Source organism: Mytilus edulis, chromosome 10 (genome assembly GCF_963676685.1).
Source record: "Mytilus edulis chromosome 10, xbMytEdul2.2, whole genome shotgun sequence".
Taxonomy (NCBI): Eukaryota; Metazoa; Mollusca; class Bivalvia; order Mytilida; family Mytilidae; genus Mytilus; species Mytilus edulis.
The window spans coordinates 78,395,716-78,406,738 of NC_092353.1; the positions used below are offsets into that span (position 1 = coordinate 78,395,716).

The 11,023-nt window shown below is 34.7% G+C and overlaps 1 long non-coding RNA gene across 1 annotated transcript; it reads left to right on the forward strand.

Annotated features, from left to right (window-relative positions):
- Positions 1-2,881: 2,881 nt before the first annotated feature.
- On the forward strand, positions 2,882-4,912 carry LOC139491938 (uncharacterized). Its single transcript, XR_011656673.1, has 2 exons — positions 2,882-4,094; positions 4,789-4,912. It is a non-coding gene; the product is annotated as an uncharacterized lncRNA (long non-coding RNA).
- The last annotated feature ends 6,111 nt before the right edge of the window (positions 4,913-11,023 follow it).

The following is an 11,023-nucleotide window of genomic DNA, read 5'->3' on the forward strand; positions in this document are numbered from 1 at the left end:
TAAAATATTAACTTTTACAGTTTTTACGTCGTGTTGTTTTGTTAAAGTAAAAATGTTTATATAACATCTTGTCTTATCCCTAAACAGTCTATGCTAAAGTCTGCCACCGTTTTTCGGGTTGCTGGTTAACAGTTCTTTTAGTGTTTCTTCTGGGGATTCAAAGTTAACAGAGGTGAGTTCTCGTCTTCATCTATACTATTAAACGAGAAGACCTCATTTTGGGTGTCGCTTCTCTTCCTTCCACAATAAATCAATCATCATGTCTATACTATTAAACGAGAAGACCTCATTTTGGGTGTCGCTTCTCTTCCTTCCACAATAAATCAATCATCATGCCCCTGTGTCCTATAGGTAACATGCATAGTCGCATTTGTCATCTATTCTTATGATTATTCAGATTGAGTTATTTTGGGAGAAAAACGACAAAAAAGGAGTCCGGATATAATTCCGTCATCAGACTGACTTTTAGTCATAGATAAGAATTCCTATTTGAAACATGCACAAATACAACCAATCGTATGATAGATAACAAAAATGAAAAATAGATAAGCCAATCAGAGCGTTCTCCATATCATGGTGTTTAGATCGCAAGAACCACAACTATTATACCTCCTTAAAGAGGACAACTATTTTTCGCGTTTACCTACATGTAAAATACGATTATCCTACTTTAATATATAGAGACTCTCTGTATTCTGTCTACTGTTTTTTTTAAATGTTTACTATTTAAGGGGTCATACCAGTTGCATTTATATTAAAAAAAGTAAAACATGTGACACAAGTACAACCAATCGTAGAGCGTTCTCCATATCATGGTGTTTAGATCGCAAAAAATCACAACTATTATACTTCCTTAGAGATGACAAATATTTTTCACGTTTATCTACATTTAAACTACGATTATACTACTTTATTTAAGGGGTCATACCAGTTGCATTTATATTAAAAAAAGTAAAACATGTGACACAAGTACAACCAATCGTAGAGCGTTCTCCATATCATGGTGTTTAGATAGCAAAAATCACAACTATTATACTTCCTTAGACAGGACAAATTTTCGCGTTTATCTACATGTAAACTACGATTATACTATTTTAATATATAGAGACTCTTTGTATTCTGTCAGGGAATTTCTATGTTAGAATAGAAAGTCCCTGATTCTGTTTACTGTTTTCTTTGAAATGTATACTATCTAAGGGGTCATACCACTTGCATATATATTAAAATAAATAAAACATGCTCAACTTCATCTAAAACTACCTCGACCAAAAACTTTTACCTGAAGTGGGACAGACGGACGAGACGGACGGACGGACGACCGAACAAACGAAAACGAACGCACAGATGCACAGACTAGAAAACATAATGCCCATAATTGGGGCATACAAATTTATTGTTAAAAGGGAAAATAGTGATTTGGCAAAAATGAAAGTAAGGTAGAGATTAGAGGGAGGCAGAACCTTTTTCGGGGCTTCGGGATAGGGTGTTTTTAAGCTCGGAATTTGGGGAGTGATCCTTACGAGATCCGGGAATATATTTTTCGATTTCGGGATATTCATTTCTTTAAATTCTGCATCTCGGGATTTCATAGTTTTAAGCCCGGGATTTCGGGATCAGGACCCCTCCGATCGACAACCCTTCAAATTAGCCTTAGTCGGTATTAGTCATTTATACATGATTCAAATCCTACCATTGGCATGTTAATAAGGCTCTCAAAAAAAAGTACTGATGAATTGTTATAGAAGCATATTTTTTAGACTAATAAGGGTATATATATAAGCAGTTACATTTATTTATGTTTGAAACGGTGCAAATTTTTAATTTGATTTGACTTTTACCAAAAGAAGCATTGTTGCAAAGGAGAAGAATTGTGGTCGTTGTCCAGAAACGCGAATATTATTGAATTTAACAGAAAGGAAACAAATATCGGACTTTGGAAAAAGGGAGATACCTTTTATGTAATTCTCCATACATAATATCTTTTACAAATTCATCATACAACAGTTCACAAGCTGTATATATGCCTGCGATTTCGCGGGTGTGTTCTAGTGTATATATATAGCTACATTTGATTTGATATAAAATATTAACTTTCATATTTTTTATTAGTTTTGTTAAAGTAAATATGTTTATATAAAATCTTGTCTTATCCCTAAACAGTCTATGATAAAGTCTGCCACCGTTTTTCGGGTTGCTGGTTAACAGTTCTTTTAGTGTTTCTTCTGGGGATTCAAAGTTAACTGAGATGAGTTCTCGTCTGAGTTCGTTCCTTCTAACAGAGTAACGGTTACACAATAACAAAAATTGGATTTCATCATCAGTCACATTGGAGTTGCACACTTTCCAGATTCTGCGATCGGCTGGAATATTTCGATATCGACCTCGTTCGACTTCTAAAGGTAGTGTAGCGCATCGAATTCTAGCTATACTCGATCGCTGTTTTCCGGACAAGAACTTTTTAACATACGGTTCAGTACAAAATTCGGTCTTAAGTAACTTGTATGTTCTTGGTTTTGGCAAGTTCTGAACACTAATAGTCCATTCACCTTTGAAAGTATCTCCCTTATGAAACTAAATTGTTTGCCGCAAACTTGCAGCAAACAAAAAGTTTGCCGGAACACAGAAAATAGTGTTTGCAGATGTTTGCCACTAGCTGCAAACTTCCGGCAAACATTACTGCAACCTTGCGGCAAGTTTGCAGAAACATCAATGTTTGCCGTTAGATTGCCAGAAAGTTTAAAATAATAAAAAATGTTTGCCGCAAGATTGCAGAAAACTTTGACCATTCTAAATGTTTGCCGTAAGATTGCAGAACACTTTGACCATTTTATATGTTTGCCAGAACATTGCAGGAATTACACAATATTGACTGGGCATGTGTGACAGGGCAAAAGTGGACATCACGTCTTATTAACTTATTTATAAAATTTACAATTAAATTTTATATGAAATAAATAAATTCAATTATTTAAGTAAAAAATGGATAAAGAAATAAATGTCTAAAATTTATTAACATGTAAAGATTTTCGTTTACAAAGCTTTTTGTGTTATAAGTGAAAAATAAGCCATGTAAGTGTCAAATAGACTTTCACAAAGAAGGAAATAAGACTTTTGATAAATAATAGATAAAGTCACAGCTTAACATAGTCTTTAGATTTCTTATGTAAAGAACAATTTATCCTAGAGTCTTTTCAATTAGCGCTTATTCGGCCTAAAACCCAAGCGATAGATATTTATGATGTAATGAGGCATGAGGACCGTCAAGGGGTCTCAATCAGTTAATTCTTTGTTAAATTAAGAAATAAACTTTCTTGTGCCTCACCTGGAAACAAAGTCACATGACTTTAGTATTTTTGGTGGCGTTTGTGGTCACTTGCAAAGCGACCATCAACGAATAAAGTTCTATATTTCAAATTGTCTGTATTTTTCCAGGTGAGTGCAAATATTAATAGTTATTTAATATTTCAAATGTAAGAAGTTAATTTATATTATGTTTAATGAAAACTAATATTCTAAATTATTCAGAAACTGGTTTTAAAGAACTTATATCTAAACTTAAAAGAATCAAGTCATTATATGAATCTCTTAACATTTGTTAAAAAGATAAATAGCGTGGCGTCATCATAAAATCTAAATAATGTAAATAATTAAAGTAATAATTGTTTCACATCTCTATCTAAGTAATTCAAGTTAAGTCTTTTAAATGTTGAATTAAATAAAATTTTTAAATAGAGTTGCAGTCGTAACGTATTGTTATGTTAAGTCTAGTTTTGCATTTAAAAGAATGATTTTAATCTTCAGCTAAGGAAGTGTTTCGGTTATTAAAATGTACATATGTAATTATTGTTTTTATGTGTTTAAAAAGGACAAGTTATTTGTCTTGTTTTAGCTTAGTTAGTTTTCTTACTTTATTCAATGTATTTTGCTAATGAAAGTATCAGTGCGCTGCTGCAAGGTATAGTCAGGTTTTTAGGCAGTTCAATTATAGAGTTATCTCCCATGTGAAAACAGCGTTTTCAGTCAAATCAGATATTCAGTCAACATGGGTTTCTCTTTATTAAGTTCTTATGTCATGTATGTCATAGACTCTGAAGGTAAATTCAATTCATAATTCAAGCATAATCATGCAATCAATAATCTTGTCATGTCGAAAGGTTGCGATGTCTCCTCATCGAGGGCGATCCGAGTCGAACATAAGAAACTGCAGCAAGCCACTGTTTTGATATAAATAGCACGTTTAGTTAATTATTGTAATGTTTTATAGTGTCTTTATTCTTCATTATCATAAGTTACAATTCCTATTGTCACGTTACAGCTATCAAAGCAAGTTTTATTAAGTGTGTATGCAAATTACAGTCAGTCTAAATTGAGCATTGAAACTCATAGTCAAAATCTATATTTGGTATTAATGAGCTATCATATATTGAGATCTGTTTAAAGTAAGTAAGGCAAATGACTTTAGTCATTCTTTTATTATGTTTCAAGTTAGTTTCCCCCGTCATTCAATATTCTGCTAGTTTCCCCATTCTATTTCATAAATCAGTCATTAATGATGTCATATCATTATTCAGATTAAATGTGACTTTTGCTTGGCCCGATACAATGTTTCAGTCATTTATTTGTATCCGTGTAAAGAACTGTGTGATTGCTATTCATATGTCATTATATTGTGTATTATATTATATATCATTCTATCATGTCTATTGTGTATTGTATAATATATCATCACTTGCAAAGCGACCATCAACGAATAAAGTTCTATATTTCAAATTGTCTGTATTTTTCCAGTCAACCAGTCAGAGGTTATCATACGTCAGAATCATCAACCAGTCAGAGGTTATCATTCAGTATATTGGTCAGACACAAATTGGTCGCATACATTACAACTGCACAGTCACAAGTAGTTCACACAGCAATTCCACACAACAAACAAAACACGCCAAGTAACAAGCTCACACATGCCTAGTTGGCACTTCCTGGATGCTAACAATTTGAAATTATGGCTAGGTCAATGTTGATTTTGTTTGGAAATGCATTCCCCATACAAGACATCAAGGAGGCATTTTGGTTCAATAATATGGGATAATCAGTATGTAATTTTGTAAGTACAAATACTTCTTTTGTTTTTATTCCTCATCAATGACTTGATTGAGGACATTCATATTGATATGCGGGATGATGCCGTTTCTGTGAATAATATTCTTATATATCTTATTCTTTTTGCGGATGACACTGTGTTGTTTGGAAAATCACCAGAATTATTGCACGAACTTTTAGATAAATTATTGAAATACTGTCATAAGTGGGACATTGAAGTTAATATTGAAAAAACAAAAGTTATAGTATTTAGAAATGGATGGCAACCAGTAAGTGCCAGATTCTTCTACGACAATAAAGAGCTAGAAATAATACATTCCTGTATATATCTTGGCATGATGTTTTATTTTAATGGAAAATTCTTACAGACTCAGAAACGTGTGTCTCAACAGGGATCACGAGCTTTATCGTCATTGTTAAACTCAGTGAAAGATTTGTTCTTGTCAAAGAAGAAACAACTTGATCTATTTGACAGTATGGTGGCCTCTGTTCTTAATTACGCTTCGGAAATATGGGGTTTCAATCAAGGTGAAGATGTTGAGATTGTTCACAATCGTTTCTGTCTATAAATTTTAAAAGTTGGCAAATCTGTCCCAAATTGTTTTTTTATATGGAGAATTGGGCCATTTTCCTATGTAGATTATGAGAAAATTTAGAATTTTGAAATATTGGTATAATATCTTAACTAGAAAAAACACCTATTGTTTATGATGTTTATAAATTGTTACTTGATGATGCCAATAATGGCAAAAAAAACCCTGTGCTTCTAAGGTACGTGACTTACTATTTGATGGTGGTCTCAATTATATATGGTATCAACAATCAGAAATAACTACTACTGGATTTTTTTATGTAATTAAAAATAGAATTAAAGATCAGTATATACAAAGCTGGTTATCATATGTAGAAAAGAGCGAAAAACTTAGTATTTATAAGGATATAAAGTCAGAATTTAGGTTTGAACATTATTTAGATTTTTGATATAATTCACACTTTTTAACTAAATTGCGAAGTGGTACATTTAAACTGAACATTGAAACAGGAAGATATACTGGCATGGCTAGAGAATTACGTTTATGTAAATGTTGTAATATGCAGTGTGTTGAAAACGAATACCACTTTTTACTAGTATGCCCTGCCTATAGATCAATTAGGCCTATATATTTGCCAAAATTCTATGGTTCTTGGCCAAACCTTACTAATTTAAATTAAAGTCTGTTTTACATATTAAAAACTTGTGTAACTACTTAAAATCTGCCTGGTCAATCAGATCACATATTGTTACTTAATGTTATTTGCTTTCTTGTAATGATTTATATGTATTGTTCTCTGCTGTTTATCATTTGTCATGTTGTAAATATGTTTTTCGTTGCTATAGCATATATATGCTTTTTGCAATAAAATATTCATTCATTCATAATGGAACTTCATGCTTTAATGAAATAATTTATATTACCATCATACATAACTAAGTAAGCAACTATATAAACATGTATGTGTGATTAAAAAACTTAAGCTATTATAAGTTTTAATTTGTAACTGATGTACTGTACCATCATGATCATGTTTATTAAGATTAAGTTAAATTCTGTATAGCAATTATTACCTAGCTTATCTTTTATTAATTAATAATTGTTATAACAACACCTATTGTATTTTGTTTGTAGGCATAGGTTGAATATATTTTTATCAAATGTTGGCATAGGTTGAAGACACCCCTAGCTTTATAGTCTCAAAACACATTTGAGATTTTACCTTGTTCATTTTTGAATACAGGTATATTATGTCATTTGAGAATGAATCCTGCCCCTTTTTCAAAACTCAAATGCATACGTATGTATTTGTATTTCCTTAAATCTCATGAGTTTGCAAGAATTCTTTCAATGACTGTTTGTATAAAGATAATAATATACTTTGTAAAAATGTTGCTGTGTAATTTGAAAGAGATAAATTGAATGTGTCGTCACACATGACATTCGTATATATATTAGTTTTAGATTTTTTAACATAGCGCCCTTCGATGCCTAGCGCAAAAGAAGCACCTGTTTCTCCTCTACAAGACCTTTATAGTCATACTCCGTGACACCCCTCATTATTTTACTCCAGAAGCCATGGAATAGGCCGACCCGCCCTATATTTTGTCATGTTTTTTTCAAAATTTGAGCTCTAGTTACAGATTTTTGAACATAGCGCCCTTCGATACCTAGCGCAAAAGAAGCGCCTGTTTCTCCTCTACAAGACCTATAAAGACACACCCCGTGACACCCCTCATTATTTTTCTCTAGAATCCATGGAAAAGGCCGCCCCCCACCCTTTTTCAAATTTTGAACTCTAGTTTCAGATTATTGAACATAGCGCCCTTCGATACCTAGCGCAAAAGAAGAGCCAGTTTCTCTTCTACAAGACCTATATAGTCATACTCCGTGACACCCCTCATTTTTTTTCTCTAGAGGCCCAGGAATAGGCCAACTCCCCCCCCCCTGTTTTTTGCTATTTTTTCAAACTTTGAGCTCTAGTTTCAGATGTTTAAACAAAGCGCCCTTCGATACCTAGTGCAAAAGAAGCGCCTGTTTCTCTTCTTCAATACGTTTATAGTCATATCCCGTGATGCTCCTCATTATTTTTCTCTAGAAGCTCTGGAATAGACCGACCCACCCTGTATTGTTACATTTTTTTCAAATTTTGAGCTCAAGTTTTAGATTTTTTAACATAGCGCCTTCGATGCCTAGCACAAAAGAAGCGCCTGTTTCTCCTCTACAAGACCTTTATAGTCATACTCCGTGACACCCCTCATTATTTTACTCCAGAAGCCATGGAATAGGCCGACCCGCCCTATATTTTGTCATGTTTTTTTCAAAATTTGAGCTCTAGTTACAGATTTTTGAACATAGCGCCCTTCGATACCTAGCGCAAAAGAAGCGCCTGTTTCTCCACTACAAGACCTATAAAGACACACCCCGTGACACCCCTCATTATTTTTCTCTAGAATCCATGGAAATGGTCGCCTCCCCCCCTGTTTTTCAAATTTTGAGCTCTAGTTTCATATTTTTGAACATAGCACCCTTCGATACCTAGCGCAAAAGAAGAGCCTGTTTCTCCTCTACCGCACCTTTATTGTCATATTCCGTGACACCCCCTCATTATTTTTCTCTAGAAGCCCTGGAATAGGCCGACCCGCCCTAATTTTTGCCATTTGTTTCAAATTTTGAGCTCTAGTTTTAGATTTTTGAACATAGCGCACTTCAAACCCTAGCGCAGATAAGCGCCTGTTTCTCCTTTACAAGACCTATATAGTAATACCCCGTGACACCCCTCATTTTTTTCTCTAGAGGCCCAGGAAGAGGCCAATTCCCCCCCTGTTTTTTGCTATTTTTTTTAAACTTTGAGCTCTAGTTTCAGATGTTTGAACATAGCGCCCTTCGATACGTAGTGCAAAAGAAACGCCTGTCTCTCCTCTACAAGACCTTTATAGTCGAATCCCGTCACACCCCTCATTATTTACTCTAGAATCCATGGAAAAGGCCCCCCCCCCTTTTTCAAATTTTGAGCTCTAGTTTCAGATTTTTGAACATAGCACTCTTCGATACCTAGCGCAAAAGAAGAACCTGTTTCTCCTCTTTCGGACCTTTATAGTCATATACCATGACACCCGTCATTATTTTTCTCTAGAAGCCCTGGAATGGGCCGACCCGCCCTATTCTTTGCCTTGTTTTTCAAATAATGAGCTATAGTTTTAGATTTTTGAACATAGCACCCTTCAATACCTAGCGCAGAAAAGCGCCTGTTTCCCCTTTACAAGACCTATATACACATACAATGTACCCCGTGACACCCCTCATTTTTTTTCTGTAGAAGCCCTGGATTAGGCCAACCCCCCTGTTATTTTGCTTATTTTTTCGATTTTGAGCTCTGGTTTCAGATTTTTGAACATAGCGCCCTTCGATACTTAGCACAAAAGAAGCGCCTGTTTCTCCTCTACAAGACCTTTATAGTCATATCCCGTGACACCCCTCATTATTTTTCTCTAGAAGCTCTGTAATAGACCGACCCGCCCTGTTTTTTTGCAATTTTATTTTCAAATTTTGAACTGTAGTTTCAGATTTTTGAACATAGCGCCCTTCGATACCTAGGGCAAAAGAAGCGCCTGTTTCTCTTCTACAAGACTTATATAGTCATACCCTGTGACACCCCTCATTATTTTTCTCTAGAAGCCCTGGAATAGGCCGACCCGCCCTAATTTTTGCCATGTGTTAAAATTTTGAGCTCTAGTTACAGATTTTTGTCAAGCCTGCAACTTTTGTTGGAAAAAGCTCGACATAGGGATAGTGATCCGGCGGCGGCGTTAGCTAACTTCTTAAAAGCTTTATATTTTAGAAGGCGGAAGACCTGGATGCCTGATACTTTGTATATAGATACCTCATGTTACGAAGTTTCCGTCATTCACATGTCCAATGTCCCTGACCTCATTTTCATGGTTCAGTGACCACTTGAAAAAAAAGTTCAGATTTTTTGTAATGTTGAATTCTCTCTTATTATAAGTAATAGGATAATTATATTTGGTATATGCGTACCAAGCAAGGTCCTCATGCCTGTCAGACAGTTTCACTTGACCTCGACCTCATTTCATGGATCAGTGAACAAGGTTAAGTTTTGGTGGTCAAGTCCATATCTCAGATACTATAAGCAATAGGGCTAGTATATTCGGTGTATGGAAGGACTGTAAAGTGTACATTTCCAACTGGCAGGTGTCATCTGAACTTGACCTCATTTTCATGGTTCAGTGGTTTTAGTTATGTTTTTATATTTGGTCTTTTTTTTATCATACTTCATGCAATAGGTCTACTATATCTGTTGTATGGAATGATTGTAAGGTGTACATGTCTAGCGTGCAAATGTCATCTGACCTTGACCTCATTTTCATGGTTCAGTGGTCAAAGTTAAGTTTTTGAGTTTTGGTCTCTTTATCTAATACTATAAGCCATACGTCAACTATATTTGGTGTATAGAAATATTTTATATGTCAGTTGCGTAGGTTTTATTTGACCTTGACCTCATTTTCATGGTTCATTGATAAATGTTAAATTTTTGTATTTTGGTCTATTTTTCTTTTATTATAAGTACATGTTTGTAATACATGTAGGTCAACTTATAATAATTGATGTATGGAAGCATAATGTTAGCTGTATATGTCTGCCTGGCATGGTTCATCTGACCTTGACCTCATTCTCATGGTTCATTGGTCTTTATTTAGTTATCTTGGTTAATATTAAGTTTATGTGACAGTTGTAGTTTAGCTTTATACTTAGGACTATCAACATAATATCAATGATTAGTAAAGAAGGCGAGACATTTCAGCGTGTGCACTCTTGTTGAACATAGCGCCCTTCGATACCTAGCGCAAAAGAAACGCCTATTTCTCTTCTACAAGACCTATATAGTCACACCCCGTGACACCCCTCATTATTTTTACCTAGAATCCGTGGAAAAGGCCGCTCCCCCTGTTTTTCAAATTTTGTGATCTAGTTTCAGATTTTTGAACATAGCACCCTTCGATACCTAGCGCATAAGAAGCGCCTGTTTCTCCTCTACCTGACCTTTGTAGTCAAATTCCGTGATACCTCTCATTATTTTTCTCTAGAAGCCCTGGAATAGGCCGACCCGCCCTTTTTTTGCCATGTTTTTCAAATTTTGAGCTCTAGTTTTAGATTTTTGAACATAGCGACCTTCAATACCTAGCGCAGAAAAGCACCTGTTTCTCCTTTACAAGACCTATATAGTCATACCCCATGACTCCCCTCATTATTTTTATGTAGAAGCCCTGGATAAGGCCCACCCCCTGTTGTTTTGCTATTTTTTTCAAATTTTGAGCTCTGATTTTCAGATTTTTGAACATAGCGCCCTTTAATACTTAGCGCAAAATAAGCGC